Source organism: Convolutriloba macropyga, chromosome 1 (assembly GCF_964194025.1).
Source record: "Convolutriloba macropyga chromosome 1, txConMacr16.3, whole genome shotgun sequence".
Lineage (NCBI taxonomy): Eukaryota > Metazoa > Xenacoelomorpha > Acoela > Convolutidae > Convolutriloba > Convolutriloba macropyga.
In genome coordinates this window covers 68,608,776-68,633,262 of record NC_134468.1, presented here as the reverse complement: position 1 = coordinate 68,633,262, position 24,487 = coordinate 68,608,776, and the positions used below count along the sequence as shown (strand labels likewise).

The 24,487-nt window shown below is 35.4% G+C and overlaps 1 protein-coding gene across 4 annotated transcripts in view; it reads right to left on the bottom strand.

Moving 5' to 3' along the window:
* LOC142350890 (uncharacterized) overlaps positions 1–24,487 on the bottom strand; it is an 84,645-nt gene that overhangs the window by 31,019 nt on the left and 29,139 nt on the right. Inside the window, exon 1 of one of the 4 annotated variants that reach the window (XM_075402903.1) lies at positions 11,239–11,394. The exons of 2 other annotated variants lie outside the window; for them this stretch is intronic. The gene's annotated coding sequence lies outside the window, so the exon portion shown is untranslated. Of the gene's footprint in view, positions 1–5,831; positions 5,928–11,238; positions 11,395–24,487 lie in introns of those variants that run through there. One more of the 4 variants, XM_075402926.1, reaches the window with a different exon arrangement.

Genomic DNA, 24,487 nt, shown 5'->3' with positions numbered 1-24,487 from the left:
GACAATGACTGTACCATTATTAATTTTAGCACTTGTCTGTCAAATATGACAAAATACAAATGCAAAATAGAGCTTTATGGGTTGAAATGTCACCAAGGTTCTCTACGTCAAATTTTACGTCATACTGTGTTCCTGTCAATCAGAAGAGAGAATGTAAAAAGATTGTTTTGTTCATCGCCAAAAGCTGAACTGATCAAGAATGGATAAATTATCAACCGTGAAAAAATATCGTTTTGACACGGTGCATTTAATCTCAAATAGCATTGCGTCACTATTGGTTTAATTATCAATTTGGGAATCGCTAGCTTCCTTTCCACGGTAGAATGTGATCATCTACAATTTAATGGTAGTCTCAGCTCTTAATTGGCTATCAAAGCAACAAGCTATCAGTGCGAAATCACATGTTCGTTTGTCTCACACAGTCTGATTTAAAAAAACTATGCATGGGATGGACGGTGGGGGGGGGGGGGGGCAATTTTATGATATATCGATGTCAAAAGTTTCAAATGATAATCTGCCCACGGAAAGAAACAACAAATGATATTCTCGGCGATTACTAAGATTTCAAACAGACAAAATTTTAATTTTAAAATCAAACATGCCAATGACTTCTGATCATTTTTTCTGATCAAATTTGGACGTATGGACAAAAAATTCATACATCTCAATAAGTTCACACGTTGTTATCCAACTTAACTTACCAAAATTAACTTAAAGCCGTTTAAAACTGATGCTACTTACAGAACCGATCATCATAAATTCGTTTGATGTTTGAAATAAAAATGTATCTCTGTTTTCTTGTGGTTTTTGTTTGGTTTATGAGCTCGGGACTTGATTAATAGAGATTGGGAAAATTCCCAGATGCCAATGCACATCAAGTTTCAACCAGTCGACTCATTTCATGCTAGTGAGGATATTTTTTTGCTTAGTAAATCAATTTTTGAAGTTACTCATAAATCAAATGATTAAAGCACCAATGAGATGCAAAAAAATTACTAAAATTTTATTTCATCAATATAAAAAATATGAAGAATTGGTGGCATATCTTGAAAACTTTGCTAAAACTTTTATTAAAATAATAATAACCTACAAAAAGATTTTCGTAGGTCTTTATTATGCAAAACCAATCAACTCTTTCAAGTGTCTCAATGCCAACTATTTAAAATCAAACAAAGAAACATTTTTTTAAAAATACATTTACATCGTTAACCCTCCTCCTTTTCCCTCCCTTCATCGATCATGACCAAAACTTTTTAAAAATTAACATTAAAAAGTGAAAAATAAAAGTGTTTAAAAATTTATTCGTTGTCAAAATTTATTTTAGAGCTGTCAAAATTGTGGAAAAAAATGATGCAAAAAAAGGATCTTTTAATTATAGTTTTCACAAATTTTGTTGTAAATCAATTGCCTAATGTCTGCAATATTGGTCACTTTAGAATTCAAGTTACTTCCCCGAGTAAATTAAAATCATTATGAAACCTCCATCTGAATAAAGGTTAATAAACCCGCCCGCTTTCTCATAATTTGGGACTAAAAATGCGTTTTCTTATGAGGAATTGTTTTGAAGTGTTTTGAACAAGTACAAATCTTAGCCTTAATTCTTAACAGTTTTCTGTTTTATGAAAGCATGAATTTTTGCGTTTTTCTAGTTGCTATTAGAACTGTCAACCTTTTTCTTTGGACGTTGTCAAATTTTTCTTATTACAGCTTCCATGCTATTTTTAACGGACGAAACAATGCATTATCTGCAACTTTTCATAAAACAGTGGAATTCCTTACATTTTTTTTGCTGAGCATTTTTCTTTATAGAAGTCGTTTCTATCAAATTGTTAAATTATTGACAAAACACGATATTTTTTCCAAATAATTTTGACTCATTTTATTGGGGGGAGGAACTTTATACTCGAATGGTTTTTTTGTTCCGTCAGTTTTGGTTGATCGGTATAATCATTGTGGAGAGTTGTGAGAGGCATCATTAGAAAAGCCGCCCACCGAAAAATATTGAATTGAAAAATTTTTTTATTTTCTCGTTTGACAGGGAGTTATCGAGGTTCAAAGAATTGTGAACAGGAGACTATGTTCCGTTGTTTTTATTCCCAATTTCTGAGTTTTTGACCAAATTTTTGTCAATTTTGCTAGAATTTTTTAGAACTGTTAACGGTAGTGGGATTTATTATATCTTTAAAGACAGAAGAGGTTTGCTGATTTGTTCGAGTTTTTTGGCTATAGTTTAGGCTTTAAATACTGAAAAATAAAACCTTATTATCAAAAACGGGACAAAATAGGATTTTTAGCCTTTTTCTTTAAACTTGCCGGAAGTACACACCTTAAAACTGCGGTCAAATTCTTCGTATGCTCAAATGAAGAGCCAGTTGTACTCCCACTGGCCTTAAAAGAATTTTGGAATTATAATTTCGGTTTTTCTCAAATTTAAATTCAATAATTTTACAAAAGCCTTATATACTTTTTGTTTACCAAAAATATTTGTGCATAAGTTGATATATTTCGCTACCAATCGAACAATTGAGGGTTTTCTTAGACGTGCAACAGTATGAGGGCTGATCTTGATCTCGCCAGGGATCCGTACGATTCAAAAAAATTTAGATTTAAAAGGGGTGAGGCCTTTTTTCAAAGTATTTCCAAAATTATTAATTTTTTGTACAATAGAGGTAGAGATTTTTTTTAAAAAAAGGTATGATCCCCCAATGGACGGAACAGTGAGCCGCAAATACATTGTATTTTAAATTTACACCAACATGCTAGGCTCTAGGAGTCAGGTCCGAAGGCTGAAATGATACTAAACTCATTAGTAGTCTGGCCCTCCCTCCGGCACAACAATGCTATAAATACTATCAACCTCAGTTACGCGTTAAGTACAACGCAAACCACTGAGACAGATAATTGCCCTAAATATATAATTAACAATCAGGATATATAAAATTAACAATCAGGTTATGAGCGGTTAGAGTCTTTCTGACATACATATTTAACGATCAGAAACAGGTATCCGGAATCTCAGAAGCAGTATGCAATATCAAGCATGTTATCCTGGATACCATACTCAATACAGCGACTACAATGATATTTAGTTTCCATATCTAGAACCATTCATCAAATCATATGCAAAAGCCACTTGATTCTTTTGATACCGATATTTTTTATGATGTCTTGTGCGAATCATAGAAGCGGTATCTCAATTAACATAAACATGACCATAAAGATTTCTTAGTTTCTATATCCATGACTACTAGTTACACAAACGGCAGAATAGTTCAAACTGTGTACACAATCGTTCAGGGTCTTATAAACCATAGCAAGAGCATGCAAGGGATTTTGCTTAGACTTTGATGGCACGAATTTGAAATTAGGGTTCCATTACTGACAGATATTACATAAAACAAATGAGGCTAACCAAACATATATTATGGTTTTAGAGTCAAGCTCAAGGTTTTAAAGGCGCCCACCAATTGTACTCGTAAGTTTCTTGGTCTCTTTTTTTTGCTTTCAAGTGTAATACTTTTTCTAGTACGAGTGTAATACTTTTTCTTTTTCTCCCAAATCATAGATCCAGTTGGTATTTTAAGTGATATAAGTGAACCGAGCCAACGTTATCAGTTGTTATCTAATGTCTTTGGTGACTTTGAAAAAAAAATGTTTCAAGAAAATGTCGGCGAACTTCTCAAATTTTGTCCTATTTCTCTTGGCTTCTGGCGCAGTTTCAATCAAAATAGGAAAAATTGATTTCCTGTGAGTTGAAGTTTCAAGCTTTTAACGGTTTTATGTTTAACTAATGGCTTTTTGGTTTGATACTGGGTGTTTTCAATTTTATTGCTTCAATTCGTTTTCACGTCAAAATACACCCTTATTGACAGATCCAATTGACAATTGTATAGTTGCGAAATGCAAAGCGTTGTAAAATGCTTATCTGAATTTGTGAATTGTTCTGGTTGGATAGTTTATGATTTTGGGCTCAGACACAGTTCTCTAGAAAATTTTAGTAAATATTTTTAATTATTTACCTATAATTATCTTTACTTTTGTAATTGTACAACATATACTTGATAATGGTATGATATAATGGTATTTTGAATTGTCTCATTTATGCTCTCAATTTTCTAACCATGTAACTCAATCTCAATAATTAGAGGTCTCAACTACATCTGTTGATTCATACACTTTTTCTTGTTTGGTTACATGTTTTGACAGTGGTTAATCTCTTTTTGATAAAATTTTATGTCTCTTGTGACTACCAAAAATATTTTCTTTTTGAAAACATATTAGATTTTTTGAGCCTCGTCGTTATTGATTTTTTTTCAGTAGATTTGTAGCTTAGTCTCAATAAAGACAGGCTACAACCCGTTTCCAGAGAGCTGTTATTTCATCTTTTTACAGGTTTTGGTTTCAGCCATTTGTTTTTCAGCTTTGTTACTACTATTACTACGAGATTGCATAAAATGTTCATAGAGTGAGATTTTTTAGTATTTGTACATTTTAAAGGATCCATGTTCTCTTTTCAAATTGGCTTTGTAATATTGCGCAATTGAATTTTATAAATTGAGTTTTAATGGCTCCACTGCAATTTTTTCGCAAAATTAAAATGAAGTTTTTAATTTTTGCCGGTATCTGTCTTTGATTTTGTAATAGAATGACGCACACTGGATAATGACAGGTCTCAATTGCTTCATATGAAGATATAAATAAACCTTTCAGTGATTTCAACTGATATCTAATAACAATCGTCACTTTGATGTATTAATTGTTTTCAGGAAGATAAACATATTTTGAGCTTCTCAATTGTTTGGTCTTTTTTGTCGACCTGCTACCCAGTCGATTGAGGACAGGTTAATATAGGTTAATTTTTTTTGGTTCAGGTTTTGTCTGATGTGAGTTTGATTTTGTTACGATTTTTTACTATTGTCATAAAGTTTTGGTCGGAATTATTGTTTTTTTATGGTTGTTTTTTCTAGTGGTCTTATTAACAAGTTTCATTGAACCTCTAACGTGACTTTTTTTCCATTAGTTGTTTATTGAACGATATATGTTTTTGAAAATTTTTGATCTCTTCACCATTTGGTAGCCAATTAAGTCAAAAATGTGCTTGAGCGGGGTTGGAATATTATGTTCGTAAGCACATTACTGAGCCTACTTGTTACGAATTAAATTTCATTACACATTTTCTATCGCTAGTTTATCTGAAACAGATTTCTTTTCTTGCAAATTTTTCCGTTTTATCAGATCACTATCTTAACATTTCTTCTCTACTATGCAACACAGCCATATACTACAAAAGAAATCTAGAGTTCCTTTTCTAAAACAAAGTAAGCCTTTCTGAAAATTTATGCGCTCCACCATTTTGATTTTGTTTCTCAGATAAACCTAGAAAGCTTCTCGCGAGAAGTATGGCAAAAGCATGTTTTCAAAAAGACTAAATTAGCAGCGTAAAATTGAACTTCTTTCTTATCCATGGACGCTTTAAAAATCAATAACGAAAATATTTTAAATCAGACACAGTCTATCCACATCAGTTATATCGCCACAGTCAACGCAGACTTGACTAGCGACCTTTAAAATCAAAGTGACAAAATTATATCTACATTCGTTTGATCGGGCAACTCAGTGCAATTTCAGTTGAGATAAAACGGTAGCGTCCCATCCCATTACAGCAAATTGCAGTAAATGGGCGGGACGGGGGGGGGGGGGGGTTGATGAAGACTGAAACAGAACAGGTCTCAAATCTCATATTGGATTGATCAGAATTTTGCAGGGTGATAATTTGATAATTGCAGCAAATTCAAATAACTTTTCCAAAAATTCAACCCAAAAAACTTTACCTGTATCTGCATAAATGAAAGATTTCTTTCTAATGGATTGTTGACTGATCATATTTGCATTAAAGCGACTGGTACCCAAATAAAATTTTACCGTCAAGTGTGGGCAAGAATTATGGGTGAGAGCATTTTCAAGCACTGTTTCAAATCAGTAGGCCGTTTTTGACACATTCTTTCCCATCAAGCAGGCAAAAGCACTCAATTTTAAGTGCCCCACATACTTGTTACTAAAAAAGACGCGCATTTTGAATAATTGATCATGGCGTGAAGTCACGCATGATTGGTCTATTTTGTGCTATTGTACGTTAATATTAATCAATAATTGTTGAATGGTAAAAACCAGACTAGGTATGAATGGTACGAACATTTAAGGCTGTCGCCAAATTTTGACATTTCGGACGAAGTCTATGAAGTAAATATCTGATATTGTTCTCAAGACATTAGTTACAATATGAAATTTTTTTAATAGATCGATTTGTTCCCTTATGCCCAATTAAATGAGCAATGTTGTGAATCTTACGCTGTTTTTGTGGCTATATGGAACAGTTGTCAAGGTCCTCAAAATCTATTATTTTTTGTTTCCAGCTCTTTTGCCAAGAAGTTAATGCTATGCTTCGTTTTCCATTAATTGGTCGGTGGTTACGACTTGATGGCTTGTATATAATCATCAAACAAACAAGTTGAGAGCCAAACTTTGGTTTCAGTTACTGATTTTAAGATCTCATTGTAACTTAAATGTGGGAAACCGTACTCCTAAAAACTGTCACCCATTGAGAAGGGTCAGTAGTACACACTTAATATCTATCGTGCTAAATCAAAGGAAAAATCTCGTGTCGACACACAATTTTTGAGTAAAAATGTCCCTCGACAAAACTGGCTATACTGCAAGATTTTTCATGTATTTTTACACATGAAATTTGGGTTGGGCATTACTCCTTTCGTATGGTTTACAAAAAATTTCATATGATTTTTCACTGAAAAAAAAACAAATCTCAACTGCAAAGAAGTAAAATTTCGCGTGATTTTTTGTGAAAAAATACATAAAATTTCAATTAAAGGAATGCTAAAACTAATGATGCTCATTAATAACTCGAGAAATTGCAAAAATACAAGAAAAATTAAAAAAACGGTTGCAACTGTTTTAACCTCCTTTTCCGTAAATTCTATTTCATAAGCGACCAATTACAGAAGAGTTTAGTTGTTTCTTTTTGTGACTTTTCTTTGTTGAACTTATCCAACTGTTATTTGTTATCTGAAGTTTATCTTAAGTTTGATGCAAAAGTTGCAATACTTGATACGCTGCGGACTGAGTTCAGAATATGGCTCAAACTAGACTCAAGTAAGCACTTTGGGTTTCTAAACCTAAGCCATACTGAGCGTTCATAGAAATTTTCTTTTTTTTGCGATTTCTTGAATTAGCTTGAGAACAAGTTAAAAAAAGAGAATGAAGAAGTAAGTTCCGGGTTAAACCGGTTCTTCCCAAGGGTTGATTTTTCTCATGTGCTGGTTGATACAAAAAATGTGTAATAATTCATCAGAGGAAAAAAATTCTCAAATTAAATCACGCGAAATAGGTCTAGAGCGTAGATTATGAGGCATATTCTCTTGCAACTACTCTGAGCATGCATATTTTTAAGGAATCAAGTGACAAGAGAGTTTTTCGAAAAAAGTACAAGAGCAAGAGAGGTTAAGATAGAGAGAGGGAGGGAGATAGTGAGGGTGAATGAGGGGACGGAGGGAAAGAGGGAGGGACGGAGCGAAACTAGCAAACGCAATTCTAACCGAGAAGAAAAACAACGTAGGTCTCAAAAAAACTTGGCTGAACTCAATAATCACCTCGTCTGAGGGACTCCTAGATAAATTCTCGATTTATAGATCTTCTTGATTAGTTGCTAACAAAAAAGCTCGCATCGCGTTGTGGTTTCCTAATTGCCGTAAAGAGTTGCTTTGAATCTCATGAGCTAAACCTAGACTGGATTCTTATGTAGCATTTAATGAGTAACCTTAAATAAGGAACAGATTACTAATTGTCGATTTTATAATCTATCAAAGACAAGCAGATTCAGATACTCCGAGGAGGATTTTAACAAAAATTTTAATAATTTTTTCCAAAAGGATCCTCTTATAGTTTGTGGACAGATCTATTGTCCTAACACCATTTGGATGACACTAATTAGCACTGGTTAATCCGAAAAAACAATTTCTGAGTTATTCGACAAATATCTATTGAAGCCAACAGTTGAACTGAAAACCAGGTCTAGCAGTCATCTTGATGTGGCCTTCTATCGGAATTGCACAAGCCGTGCAATTTCAAAAGAAGGCCACATCAAAGAGACTGCTAGAACTGCTTTTCAATTTGTACCGAATGACCATTTGCTGAGAGTATGCGATTGCCCCGAGCACAATGCCATATCCCATCTCAAGGAACGATCACATTGCGTGCCAAAACATACCATTGAAAGCTTTCACACTTTTGTTAGGGCCGAATTTGAGCTTATTGAAGAAATGATATTTTACAAACTTTTTACACTAATCTGCAACATGAACATTAAAAAGATGGGTAAATAGTTCGACCAGTATTTTAAGGACTTGATTAAGTTTGGAGTTCGTAAAAAAATCTCGCCACAGGCAGTCTCCCCCAGGGATAACTTCTAGCACCACAAATCTGATGAAAAGACGGAACACTCAAAATAAATGGTTACTGGAAAATCCAACCAGTTACCGAAAAAGGGAGGTAGTGGAGACCAAGTCCATCGTTAGTGAATCTGCTGAGGTTGACCGTCTGGTGTATTAACAGTCTTTGGTGTATCAACGGGACATTGACTTGATTTTCAAACATTATAAACGCTTAAAACAAATTGTGAGGTGTACCAAAAGTAATGATGAGAAACGGAAATAGCTGTACATCAACCAGTCAGGGAAAAGACATGTTTAACTAGTTCTTTCATTCAATTATTTCACTCTTGAAAACTTCCAATTTTGACGATGTACAATGCGATAAACCAATCCTGACGAATTTTAGAGTCTCAACTCAAGTCATCTGAAAGATAAATGTTTTTCTGAAATTTTTCTACCGGAGTCTTAGCAAATTAATGATTGTTATCTTTAAAAAAACTTTAGGGATCTTCATTCCCTTAACTTTTTGGTCAAGGACAAAAAATGGATTTAACTGTCGAAAAATGCTGCCAAATAGCTTTCCAAGTTTTGCAAAGCCACTTTTTCCTCCAAGTTGAGCAGCTCCACCAAACCTAGGAACTAACAAGAATGCTGACATGAACTGGCAGAACCATTTCCTTACTAGACTAAGGAAAACGATTAGTGTCTGTTATTTTCTCAGGGGAAATGTCTCCATTAAGCTCAAAATGGCTACGAAACTGGCCCATTACAAACCTTTGCGGATCCCTGTTCTCAAGTAAGGATTTCACAGCGCCCCTTTTTCGAGAACTGATATGACATCTCTCGAAAGACTTCAGAAGAGAGTTCCGGTGGATAAATGGAAACAATACAGAATCCTGTGTACATCAGCTCTTGAAAATCAACATTTTGCCATTGCCTATGTTAAGCAGCTTAATGACCGTTTTTTTGCTGAAAAACAACTGAAAGATGAAGTTTTTAGAACAGTGACGCCTCCAAAGTACGAGGTTCAGAACAGAATTTGCGAACCAATTTTATCCCCTAGGAATAACCTACAAATTTTTTGGTGAAATACTTTTCCGAAAAAGCCAAACGATGAATCGTTCAAGCAAACAGGTCGGATTTACCAAGCTTTCTTGTCTAAAGAACCGACTCCTGATTATGATAAAAAGCCTTTTGCAAATTTTCGAAAAATAACATCTGAACATGGCAAAAAGCTTGTGATTGCAGCTAGTGCAGAAACAACAAGACTTTGTTTTTGAAGACGAAGTGTTAGCTTCACCCAGTAGCCGAAGCTTCAACTTCACTACAAAAACAACATGGGAGGGAAGGAGGGAGTGAGGTAGGGAAATAAAAATACTGAATTTAGAAAAGCAACCTTCAGTCAATTTAATCGTCAGAGTCGTGTTGTATTTTAACTCATAATATAAGCAATGAAAAAAAAACGATTGTTATTTTAACAAATTTAATAAGGCTGCCATTTTGTTTTTTGATGTCATACCTGCCTGGGTATCTGGTTTTCACGTAAACTGTTACTTTTTTGAAAAAATTTTGGATTCCACCAAAGTTTTACAGACTTCAATTCTTTGAAGATACCACTTGATACGACAACATTTAATATGTCAATTAAAAACTGTTCTTCAAACTTAGCAAACAAAGCCTCATGCGTTACATTAGGTTCTCTGATCAGCCTCAAATGTTTTGTATGTTTTATAATATGCTGTTGTTTTCTGAAATGAGCTGAGTGAGTACGTCAACATTTGCACTAAATTGCTCCAAATTTTGCTCCAAATTTGTGAATTGGGCTTCTAAAAAACTTCTCTGTTTTTTGCTAACAAACTGCGCATTGTTGAATGATTTTTTTCCTTGTTTCACTAATTAGACTTAAGCAAATTAAAATGTCCATTCATTTATATCCTAATTTCAAACTTTTTTATTTTTTATATTAGAATAAAAAATAAAATCAGATGGCTACAAAAATGAACTCTGAATGAGTAGTTAGCTGCCGACAAGTTTGTATGTGTTTATTGGTGTAAAAAGTTATTGGTTACAGTGGGTTAAAAATTTCAAAATTCAATAAATCCATAGAAATGTACGTATAACTTATACAGTGCTTTTGGTCAATGTAGATTTTGTTTTGAAGCTGGATAGTCTTACAATGATTTTTTGATGTCCTCAAAATTGTAAAACAGTCATATACAATTTTGTCGCAACCGTACAACTACCATATTTGCTCCCCCATGCGATGATAATGTCGGTATTTTATCTTTTATGATTTCCTCGCCACAGTAGAAGGATCATATATGATTTCCTAGGAACTGTACAAGGATCATATATTGTTTCCCAGATTTTATACAAGAATCATACATGATTTCCTCGATTTTATACAAGAATCATAAATGATTTTTTTCTTACACTTTCGGCTGGTAATTGCCGCACAATAACGCCCAATAGTGTCCTATTCCCTTTAATTAACGCAAGGATCACATATGATTTCCTTGGTCTCATTCAAGGATCATATATGGTTGCCTATGTTCCATTTAAGGATCGTACTAGGAAATACGTTATGATTTGTATGACATCATATATGATCATTGTATGGAACCAAGGGAGCGGCGAGCCGGGGTATGAAAAAACCTTTACGCTCTATTTTCACTGGAATTTGTGAGAAAGTTACAAAACGCTGCATTGCTTTTACTTCCCATTTTTGGATCAGTGGTGCAAAATGTGTATATTCATATGTGTGTAAGTTTAACTTTCTTCATATTTGACTAACCTCTTCCCTGTTCTGAGTAAACAACCCTCACACAGCCATATAGAAGTAAATATTCGCACAAAATTATACCTGATAACCTCAACAACAACTCTTCCAGCGATTTCTAAACAAACAAAATCTATTTCTAATTTCGCTCAGCAGTAAACTCCAATTCAAGGGAAAAAAGCGTCTTAGCTTTCTGTAAGTGAATCGAAAATGGCGCCCTTGTTTAAAAGATACAAGATGAATACTACTAAGTACACTAATAACCCTCAAAGAAGCTGCAATGTCTTGATTAAGATGACTTAAAATCTAGAATTTATGGCGTCTAGTGAATTAGAAAATCAATAAATACATTCCTTCAAGTACATTGCACATCTAAAGTGCATTCATCGGTTAAAGTAAGAACCTAGTAACTTTTAGGGTTAATTTAAGGGTTCATTTTGGTCTTTGTGAAAAAATCGCAAGCGTCGGTCACAAAATGAGCTAAGTTTCCTACGGCACGTCTCGAAGTTACAACTTATGTTACCGTGAAAAAGAAGTGAACCATTAAACTATAACCAAGTTTGATATAAAAGTTTAGTTTAATAGGTCAAAATTTTTGTGAGCATTGAAAAAACTCCTGAAATATTGTAGTCATTTAAACTATCTATAGAAAATCATTTCAGAGAAAAGGATATACTGTTGCCGGAAAAGATGCTCAACTGAAGGAAAAGATGCTCATTTGGAGCTTGGGCTTAATAAGGTCTTTCTGTCTGGTTTTTGGCATTGTTTCAATGCAAGGGCACTTTTCGGATCTATTCTACCCCCCCCCCCCCCCCCCCCCCCAGTTTAGTGGACATATAACTGGCACAATTCCTATTTTAGACATAATTAAAGTGCTATATAACAGCACATAATTTTTGTGTTAAAAGTGGGGCACAGAAAACACTGGGGGCCCAAAACAGAATAGAGTCCACTTTTTTGCGCAAGTTCTTTTCTTCGTCAGGAAAAATTTAAAAAGTTTCTAAAAACGTGAACTAATTTTGACCTTTTGAGCAACTTCGGTGACGACGTATACATAAATACAATCGGCACCAGCAGAGCGCTCCCATTGTGGCAAAATGTTTAAAGAAAATGAGAAGAAAATATTCGAGCTAGGCTGTTTCTCTTCTTTAAAATTACACTTTTTTACGCATCTAATCAATAATTTTTCCCAGAGATCAAAAGGTCAAAGTCTATGAACTGTATGTTGAAAAATCAAAATTTTCCTCTGACGCACAAGCTTACATACACAAGCAATAGATGAAAACCCATGAAAACCACAACAATCTTTTTTTTACAATTTTTGAAAAAAAATATTGTTTCAGAAGAAATATTTGCTTTTAGAAAACGGTGAAAAAGTTTGACATTGAAATTTATTGGATACCATGCATTTCAAAAAGACTTTTTACTACGTCTTCCGTTGCTAAAAATGTGAAGTCACCAAGTCACCATTGGTTTGCAATGAGAAATTAGTCATGCATCACAGGAAATAGTTGCATTAAAGTACGAACTAAAGCAATAAAAGCGAAAGCTATATCGAAATTGTGCAGGAGCAAGCGTATTGATATTTTCGGTTTTCAAAGATAATCAGGACAAACCCAGACATCAAGGTAGCGTTTTATAACAAACAGTTTTGATAACAGAACTTAGTTGTGAGAAGAAATAGTTGACGTAACACAACAAAAAAAACGTAATATTGCTGACATATCAGCTTCCAGACTTTATCTTAAAGTACACAGATCAAATACACAGATAAAACCAGCCTCGCTGATTGTTTCCACGCAAGTTTAGGAAACCAACTGTTCTATTGGCTCCTAATACTGCTATACTGCAAAGACTCAAAGCTTAGAGGACTCGAACCAACTATCCAAAACCCCGCCAATGCATGCTATCGTTGCACCAAAGTTCTGGTGAAGTTGCAACTTTTTCAATTTCATATACCACAAGCCGCGTTGTTACACAAGATTTTACCACGTTAACAAAATCAAACCTTTCTTTTCAAAGTTTCATTAACCACTAGCGCACCACTAGAGCCTTGGGAAACAGATTGATATTTAAAAAAAAATTAAAAAAAATTGAAAAGCATTGATGCATTTTCTTTTTTTAAGATATGTTCAGAACTTGAAGGGGATAATCTAAAAAACCGGAGGGGATAAACTCTAATTATTGTTGTTTTTTGCTATTGTTGTGAGGTTTGGGTATATCTGAATTTAATGTGTCAATAAAAAAATGATAGCTCACAAGTCTTGAAGAAATCTACGTTTGAACATCTTTGAACAAATTAATATTAAATGTTGCAAATTTGTAAAAAAAAAATTGTCAGCAAAAGTTTTGATCCTTTTTTTGTTTTTTTTTAGTTTTCATGGTTCAAAACAATGTGTAAGGATTCAGAATTTTACATAGCCGTATTTGTTTCAAAAATGTCGAGAGATGATAAAACAAAGAAAGATGAAACATTTATTTTATATACTTCTGTTTTTAAAGTTTTGTTAGCTTGCATTCATTGCTAATGGTCATCGAAGGTCGACTTAGTTGGCAGTCTTGGTTGTTTTTTTCTAACAATTCATGCTTTTAAAATACCTTTGTCAGTTTTCCATTCATTGGTCAAAATATCGATTTAGCTGGTAGTCGTAGTTTTTATTTAGCTTCTCATAGTAAAAAGAGGTCAATTTAGCTGACAATTTCAGCAGTTATTTTTCCAAAAATTTTTGTTCTAAAAAAGTTTTTTGTCAGTTTTCTTCCACTGTAAGGCAAGTAAGTGAATCACAAAAAATGCTTATATCGATAAACTGAATGCGGTGTTTAATTTGGAACGTCGAGTGGTAATGAAGATCAGCGACAAACCGGTGATACTAGCTAAGAAATTGAGCAAAACCATCCCTCTAAAAGACAGTGATTTTGAAATTGTGGGTAAGGCCACAAAATTTGCAAGACCATAAGCTGCTTTCCGTCTGGAAAAACCGGAAGGTGTATTGAAAATATTGGTTGAGAGCTCTAAGAAAACTTACAGAGGCTAAAATTCAAAGACAGAAAGGAGTGGATTACGAAACCAAAGACGGTGAATTAGCCGTACAAAATTGATACATAAGTAAAATCTGTATTAAAAAATTACATTTTAAATTGCTCTATGATTACTTTAAGTCGCATGTTTGCACCAAATATGAGATGAACAGACATGTGCATAATGATCACAGCGTTATAGTGAAGCAAGATCAGAAATATGTTCTGAAGCAGTTTATACAGCATTTAAAATGTGGTTAGGCCACCAATGAGTGGTTGTAACAGATGATGCAAGACAGTAGGCTGGTAAAGATGCCACAACAGAAAAGCTCAACCACAGTGCGTGTTAGCTGGTGTACAGGGAGAAAACTCACCTAATAAGAAAGTAGCAACTACATAAAAATCAGACACAGCAGGATGCTCAGTTATAGCGGTAGAATATAGCTGCCAGATGTTTCAATTGGAAACTTTATCTTAAGATATCTACCAATTGGAGGGACCACCGAGAAGCTAAGAGTTATTCTTAAACAGTTAAAACACATCTTACCGTTCATTGTAACTGACAATTTATGCCATTATATTATGCCTTGGAAAGATTATATTAAATAATTGAAGAAAAATTATTAAAAAGGAGCTATAAAATCTTGTTGAAATCAAATTTCACAAATTTATGTTCACAAGAGGAAATATAAGGCCAACTTACTTCCAAGGAGAAACTGATTGTTTTTATCTGAAATCTTCAAGGAAATGGCCGTCAATTATTCCAAAATGTCGTGTCAAAACTTGACGATTAAAATTGAATACCTAAATAATCAACGAGGAGTGTAATTATTTATTTCTGTTTTTCAGTTTATTTGAAAAAGCTCACTCTTTTTACTTTCTGAGAAGATAAATAATTAAACGTCCACAATTCATTATGTGTCCAGCAAACTAACCAACTTAGAAGAAATTGAAGCAGACATTAATCAAGGTCTGATTGACGTTGTTGCCAATGTTATTGCAACTTTCAAGATGATTCAAAAACCGCCAAAATTGCAACAAAAAACTTGACTCTTTTGTCCAACAACGTGAAACTTAGACGTGCTCTTTTAACAAATTAAGAAATGATTAGACTAGAGATATGTTTTAAAACATAATTTTGGCGACCATCCGCCTTGATAATAAGGACATAAAACCTTCTGAATTAAATTTAATTTTTTTTTTTAAACAAAGAGGGGGCATGAGCACACCCCAAGACTAATATCTAAGACTACGACAGTTTCTTATTGCAGACGAGCCAACCAAAGACGAAGAGTTTTTTTTTTTCAAGGGTTTTCAGACGTCACCCGACCAAGAAGGCCTGGCATTTTTTTGGTTACAGACGTCACCAAGAGATGATCGCCCGAGGTTCCAGACGTCACCTTAGAAGTCCTTTCCCCGGTTAGACGTATCCAAAAAAACGTGATTTTTTTTGCGACAAAAAATCTCAAACACACAAAAATTGTCCCCCAACGAGCTTTTGGTAGACGGTTTATGAAAGAAATAGCCGTGAGCAACTACAAGTCAGCAATTAACGAAAAAAAAACACAAATTGCCCGAAAAAACGATATAGCGTTTTTTGCATCGGAAAAACTCAAAAGCAATTTTCTCAATTTGTCGCAAAAAATCTACATGAAAGTAAAATTTTTATTTGAATGGAACACTTCAGTTGGACTTAAAATCAACTTTATTTTGGTTCAACACCTTATGTAAAATTTTTGCTCAAAAATGAGAAAGTCGCAAAAGTGCTTTTTTGAGCGTCAAAAATCAAAAAACGTTTTTCTAACGTTTTAGTGAAAACCTTTTAATAAATCCAAAAAACCCATTGATTAGCCCCCCTGGGTTTGTTGGAAAATAAGCTTCAAAATCAGTTTATCGATTTCGCAATTTTGTAAAGAAGCAACTCAATTTTGACAAAATTTGCTTCCTTGACTACAAAAAATCAAAAAACGTTTTTCTAACGTTTTAGGGAAAACCTTTTAATAAATCCAAAAAACCCATTGATTAGCCCCCCTGGGTTTGTTGGAAAATAAGCTTCAAAATCAGTTTATCGATTTCGCAATTTTGTAAAGAAGCAACTCAATTTTGACAAAATTTGCTTCCTTGACTACAAAAAATCAAAAAACGTTTTTCTAACGTTTTAGGGAAAACCTTTTAATAAATCCAAAAAACCCATTGATTAGCCCCCCTGGGTTTGTTGGAAAATAAGCTTCAAAATCAGTTTATCGATTTCGCAATTTTGTAAAGAAGCAACTCAATTTTGACAAAATTTGCTTCCTTGACTACAAAAAATCAAAAAACGTTTTTCTAACGTTTTAGTGAAAACCTTTTAATAAATCCAAAAAACCCATTGATTAGCCCCCCTGGGTTTGTTGGAAAATAAGCTTCAAAATCAGTTTATCGATTTCGCAATTTTGTAAAGAAGCAACTCAATTTTGACAAAATTTGCTTCCCTACAAAAAATCAAAAAACGTTTTTCTAACGTTTTAGGGAAAACCTTTTAATAAATTCAAAAAACCCATTGATTAGCCCCCCTGAGTTTGTTGGAAAATAAGCTTTAAAATCAGTTTATCGATTTCGCAATTTTGTAAAGAAGCAACTCAATTTTGACAAAAATTGCTTCTTTGAATCAAAAAATTCAAAAAACGTTTTCCTAACGTTTTGAATAAAACATTTAATAGTTCCACTGAAACCCATTGATTAGCTCCCCTGGTTTTGTTGGAAAACAAGTCTCAAAATCAGTTGATTGAAAATACAAACTTATAAAGAGGCAACTTGAAATTTGCAAATTTGCTTCTTTTACTCAAAAAACTCAAAAAAAAAAAAAACATTTTTCTAATGTTTATTGGAAATTTTCAGTAGATAACAAGAACACGTTCGAAATAGCTCCTTCCGTTTGTTTGAAAATAATCGGAAAATTTATTTCATTTAATTCAAAACTGCAAAGAAGCAACAGAAAATTGGCAAAATTGTTTCTCTGTTATATAAAAATCAAAAAACGTTTTTCTAACGTTTTTTTTCTTATTGAAGAAAAAATCAATCAATTTTCAAAAAAGAGCTATTTTATATACCTCCGCAGATCATTAAAAAACAAGCTGAAAAACTATATAACCATTCTGCAAAACCGAAAACAACAGACAGAAAATTACTGAAAAGCTTCTGACAAAAAAAAAAAAAAACCTGCAAAGAGGTTTGTGTTTTCTTAATTGATCTTAATTGCATACTACTAGCCGCGAGCCTAGTTAATGGGGTAGTATGCTTTCCTAAGAGCACCCGACATTTACACTTATTTTGTTTTCATTTTGCATACTACTAGCCGCGCATCTAGCTAATTGAGTAGTATACACTGAAAATAACTTCTCAAGAGAAATAAAAGAGAAGATAAGATCTCAAAAAGAAGTAAATCAAAAGCTCTCGAATAATTCCCCACTCAAATTCATCCACGCATATAGTCCCTTGAAGTTGCAAAATTCAAACGTCTCTTCTTTTTTGTCCGCGGTCTCAGAAGTTGCCCAAAGAAGTCCCTTTTCCCCCTTTGGTCTCAGTAGTCACCAACTGAAGAGGAGTGTGTTTCCGTTGGGTCGCAGTAGTCACCAAAGTAAAGATGAGCAATTCATAGGTGGCAGATAATATCCAGAAACAAATACAAGCAGTTTAATGGTAGCAGTTGTCCTTAACTTCATAAGAATCGCAAAACAGAATTTCTTGGAAAAGAGCTTCAAAGTAGACCCAGCTTTTAAGCAACCAGTTTTCTCTGCTTGTCTGTAGCTCACGTTGCCTGGTCGCACCGCATTTTAAATTCTAAAAAAAGTTAACTTACTTTGAAGAAGTATCAATATAGATTTAGTTTGGTTTTAGGTTTTATTGTTTGGTTTTATTTGTTCCTAAAACTCCACACGAAAAAAAAAAGAAAACACTTCAGTAAAATTTTTTCTGGTACTTTGATTGTTATTTAAGGGAGAACTAAAATTTACAGGCGAATCGTTGCGAAGTCATATCTGTAAAAAAAAATTGAAAGCAATTATTTGGTCCTGTTCAACAAATCAACGGTACACACGCGCGAACGTTTAGTTTTTCCTTTTTTCAGCAAATTTTTAGCTAGATTTAGCACCAAAAAACACCTTTAGGATTCCTATTTTTGTGAAAATTTGCGTTGCTACTTTTGAACGAAAAGAGCTAGGCTGATTAGCCTACAAAAACTTAAGAGGTTTTTAATTTACCAAAAAAGTCGTCGCTCCGTAAATTTCGAGCCGTTCTTTACCTTTACTTTAAATACAACAGAACCATTACAAGTTGACTACAGCCGGTTCATTAGGATGACAAAAGAAAACAGCCAGAAGTTACAATACGCATTGAACAAGTTCAAAATGACTGAGCTCAACATGAAAAATCAGCTTGATCTCTTACAGATATCCGTTGAGCAGAGAAAAAGCTTCCGCACTCTTTCTTTGTTGATCAACAAAATCAAGGAGAGCGTTGAAGAGCTGAAGACAAACCTTGACAGCATCATGATTGAAAAAGTAAGCTCCAGTAGCATAAATTCGGTCATGAAGCGTCAATCGAACTTGATCTCTCGTCTAGAAAAATTGGAACTAGAAGTCAACAGTCTCGACGATGATGGTCAATTGAGTCAATCATCGACTCGAGTGCGCGATGACATCAGCTGCATCTCACAGTCCTCAAGAAGACAACTCGAGTTGCATCGATTGACACCGGTTTCCCAAAACTCAGAGCAAAACAACATGACAGTAAAGAACCCTGCCAGCGATGTCTCCCCTCCAGTGCCCCCAAGACCGGCGAAACCATCGTTTTTCCTTCCGCAAGGAGAAAATAAACCCAACCTTCTCTCCAAATTCCTTCAGAGCAACAGCCAATTTGCGCAGGATACTAGAGAATTGACTGAAGAACCAGTAAAAAATTTTACGACGGCTGAACACATAAATCAATCAATGTCGTTGTTAGCAGCCCCAACACCAGCATCAACCCTATTATCCAGAGCAAACATTCAGGACAGATTTGTCTTGAGTAATCCTCAATCCCCAGAACACAAAGTTGTTCTCAGAGAGCAAGAGAACACTTTCAACCAGTTTGCTTCAATTCAACAACCCTCCATTCCAATGAATCAAACTGCAGTCTTATTTCCTGTTGAATCTATTGATAACCAGCCGGAATTAATTCACTCATCAATTGGAGAATTGAACCAGTTCTCTAGTTCAAAGCTGATCACATTGCCCGAAATGCCAATAAATCAACCAGCAAATGCCACAGTTAGACCAAAAGAAAAGTCTTCTGTTCCCTTAAATAACAAAAGTGAAGATCAAAGCATACAACGTCTTGCATTAGATTTACAAAACTCAATTCAACATAACTGTCCAGTTAACAAAACCAAAACATACCAAACATCAAGTTCATGCAATTTGAATGAGCAAATGCTTCAGCGTCAATTTCATTCAGAAAAAGGAACAAATAGAGTGACAAATGAGACCACGCCAAATCCATATTGTTACGAAGACAGTCGACACAATCCCCTACATTTTGACAACAATCAAAGTGCAACTGCTCAAACTGTTTCAAACACTCAATTTTCAGCTGTTCCAATAAGTGAAAACCAGAACAGCGTTAAATTGGCGTCAGCAATGTCGTTACCAACAGTAGCGCAAACAAACGTTTCCCAACAATTTCAGAACCCACTTTACCCAACTGGAGTTCATTTTAGCAATGGAAATCGAACGGAAGAACCAAACAATGGAATTGTTTTCCCCTCCAATACAACACTCAACAACCAAGGTACCAACCTTGTTTGCTGTACATCATCTCAGCCACCTAATTGTCCGCTTACTCCGGAAAATCCCTTTACAAACTACCAAACAGCCATTCTTCCCCCCTTTGCTCAATATATTAGCCAACCAAACATTTCGGGAAATTCGAAACAAATTCCAAATTGGTCTTTTTCTGGAAAGCAACTGTTTCAGCCACGAACTGAAATACAAACAGAAACAATCCCGTTTGAAAATAATTTTAATTTACAAACCACAAACAAAAATTCCATTAAACTTCCACCAATTACAATATCAAATTTCAATGGTAACCCACTGAAATACCATGAGTGGATAAACAATTTTTTCAACCTAGTTCACAATAATACTAGCCTTACGGATACACACCGTATAACATACTTACAGAACTCGGTCGTAGGAAAAGCCAAAGAAAAAATTCAAGCCTACTCGTGTGACCCAGCTTACTACGCAATTGCTTTGAAAGAGCTCATGGATCACTTTGGAGATCCCAGCATTGTTGTGAATGCTTTCATCAATCAACTGGAAGCCTGGCGTCCGAACAATGACTACAACAAACAGAGTTTCGTATCTTTTGCTTCTTTTCTCAAACGATTAGTGCAAGCTTTTGAATATTTAGGCTTCAAAGCCGACTTGCAAAGTTCAACATTGATGAAAAAGGCAAAAGAAAAAATTCCACATAATATTCTGATAAAATGGACAGAGTATACAATAACATCATTTGGAAATCAACCAACCGTCTCTGATTTTCAGAAGTGGCTTGAAGTACAGGCCCAAGTATACGACAAAATCAACAGAGAAAATGTTCATAAGCCGTTTAATAATTGGAACACATTCGGTCACAACAGTAATAGCATTAGCAGAATTAACAACAACAATGATAATAGGAACAGCAATGCTATGAATCAATTTTCTAATACTTCACAAAACAATTGGAAACCGAATTCATTGCACTCAAGTCGCCCTGCAAACCAGCATGGTCAACCACCCTTTCCTCCGCGTAAAGATGCTGATCAGTCAAACAGGTCTTGCGAGAAATGCAAAGGAAGTCACATACTCGCAACATGCCCTGAATACCAGAAATGTGCGCCAGACCAAAGGTATGACATTGTGAGCAAGAACAATCTTTGCTCGAACTGTTTAAGCAACAAACATTTTAAGCAGTCATGTCCGTCCACAAAACGATGCCAAACATGTAAAGGATTTCACCACACAACTTTGCATGATCCTTCGAAACAAGTTAAGCGGCCCACCGCTGCCTTCTCAACAAGCAATCCCAATCAGCCGACACAAAATCTAGCAAGCCCCCAAACACAGCCATCCTTTCAACAACAAAGTCAAAACAAAAGTACTGACACTGTCAGCAGTACAAAGAGCCAGCAGACAAGATACGGTCAATCGTTTTCTGGTAAGAGACAATCACAGCAACAAAATGTTCAACGCGCCCATTTGAGTGCTTCGAATCCGACCCAAAACTTCAGTATCAACCGAAATACAATTCCTCCTCCTGAATGGTATGAACAACTACAAATAATACCAGTTTCATTTGTAAACGGAAGTAAAGTGTTTGATACCTACGCCTTGATTGACCCCGGAAGCCAGTTCACCTTCCTGCTGGATAAAGTTACTAGCTTTCTTGAGCTTTCCTGCGAAGCACAAGCATCAACAACTCTGCAGTACCTAAACACTGAACATGAAATGCCACTGTCCAAAATTAGTGAAACAGTGACAGTAACGCCTTATGACAAAATCAATCAACACTTCAGCATTGCAAGAGCCTATAGCACGCCATGTCTCAATGTATCACCCGCTAACGTTCTTGAACTCAATCAATTATGCGACACCTTCAAGGAACTTAGTCACATTTATTTCCCTGACATAGCCAACGGTGCAATAGGCGCCCTTCTTGGTGTCAATACGTTTCCCTTCACATATCCAGTCGAGCTAATCCAAGGTAGCAAAAAGCATCCATTCGGCGTAAAAACAAAGCTTGGTTGGACTCTCGCTGGAGAGTACGAGCTATCTCCTAAAACAATAAACTCAAACAAGCCCCCTCGCCAACCATTCATTTACCATGTCTGCCGGAAAGACACTGAAGAAGAACCATTGGACGAATTAGTTCAAAGATTCTGGAAAATAGAAGCTGAAGGTACATTACCCGAACAGAATGAAGACAGCTCACTAGACCAATTAGCAGTCCAAACAATGGAAAACTCAATCTGTCACAACGGTGAAAGATATCAGATTGGCCTTCCTTGGAAACCTGTAAAGAAACTCCAGAATAACTATTTCTCAGCTGTCAGTCAACTAAAAAGTCTACAAAAACGACTACAAAACGATCCCGGTCTCAATCAGAAGTACAACCAGACACTCCAAACAGACTTGGATAAAAATTTTGTCAAGCCAGTCGAAATGCAAGCATCACCCCCAGAGTCAATATGGTACTTACCTCATCATCCAGTCACTAATCCAAACAAACCCGGAAAAGTGAGAAGAGTTGCCAACGCAGCATCACAATTCCGCGGTGAATCACTGAACTCAAATCTTCTAACTGGTCCTGATTTGCTAAATAACTTAGTTGGAGTGCTGTTGAGATTCAGAGAACACCCGGTTGCTGTTTTGTCAGACATCGAAGGAATGTTTATGCAGATTGCCGTGAGACAAGAAGACCAGTCTGCTCTTCGTTTCCTTTGGATGATAGACAACTCCATTCGACAATTTCAATTCACTAGATTAATCTTTGGCGCAACATGTTCACCATTTTGCGCAATTTATGTGCTCAATAAATGTGCAGAAGACAACAAAAGTGAATTTCCAGCCGCCTTGAACGCTATTAAACACCACTTTTATATGGATGACTACATTCAGTCCCTGCCAACAATTTCAGAAGCCAAGGAAGTCATATCACAGACAACAAGATGCCTGAAAAAAGGTGGCTTCAGGTTGACAAAATTTGTTTCGAACCAACCAGATATACTTGCTGAAATCTCTTCCGACGACAAAGACGAAACAAAAGAGATCATAAGAGTCCTTGGTCAAAAATGGAACATAACAACTGACGATTTTGTCATGTTCCCCCTACAACAATTTCCTAAAGATGCAACAGTGTACACACAAAGGAAAATTTTCAGTTTGGTATCTTCAATCTTCGATCCCTTCGGCCTGTTGTCTCCCCTGACAATTAGAATCAAAATGGTTTTGCAGCAGATTTGGAAACTTGGAAGAAAATGGGATGATTTGATACCACATGAACTACACCATAACCTCCAGAAAGTTCTAAATAGCTACTTTGCCATGCCCGAAATCCGAATACCAAGAACTGTTCACAATTTCAGTAAAATCACAAGCAGCCAACTTCATATATTTGTGGATGCCTCAATGGCAGCTATGGCAGCCGTTGCTTACCTCCGTACAACCAATAGTCAAACCACTCCGCCACAAGCATGCTTTCTCATGGGAAAATGCAAAGTTGCTCCCATTAAACAAATAAGTGTGCCAAAAATGGAACTAGAAGCCGCTGTTATAGGAGTGCGCCTTCTACAACTGATCCAAAGAGAAATGACACTGACATTCGACCAAATTTTTCTCTGGTCCGACAGTCAAGTAGTTTTGGACTGGATAGCCTCAAATAAGAAGCAAAACGTTTTTGTTTCAAACAGATTGCGAGAAATTCATAAAAGTTCTTCACCCCAGCAATGGCATCACATCTCAACTTATCTCAATCCCGCCGATCACGGAACTCGCGGTCTTGAGACAAACGAAATTCAGCAGAAATGGTTAGATCCACCCCAATTTCTTTGCCAAAGCGAGTCGACCTGGAATGAGATAAACAAACCACGCGCAACATTTGCGGCAGTCACGAGAAGTCCCAAGACAATTAAACCTATTGTCGATCCGAGTAAATTCTCAACATGGAACAAACTTCTTCTGACAGTTGCAACAGTTTTCAACCTAATTAATCGTGCAAAGAAAATGCGAACGAACAATCACCAATACACAACTGAAGACATTCAATTATCGCGAAATTATCTCCTGAAATTATCTCAGGACAGTTTTTTCCATTCGACCGTTAATTCCTTACAACGTGGAATCAAACTAGATTCTAAGTGCAAAATACGATGCTTAAATCCGCTGTTGGATGAGGACGGATTACTCAGATCTTGTGGTTGGTTGCAGTATGCACCAACGCAACTGGATTTGGAAAAACGTCCAATAATTTTGCACGCCAAGGACAAAATTGTTCGTTTGTACTTGGAACATGCCCATCAAATATGTATTCACCAGTCCACAGAACCAACAAAAGCATTCATTCAACAACGTTACCATGTGATTGGCCTTCGGAAAGCGTTAGCAAGCGTACGGTTTCATTGTTTCTTATGTCGACGCTTTGACACGAAAAACATTCAACCAATTATGGCACCATTACCTAGTTT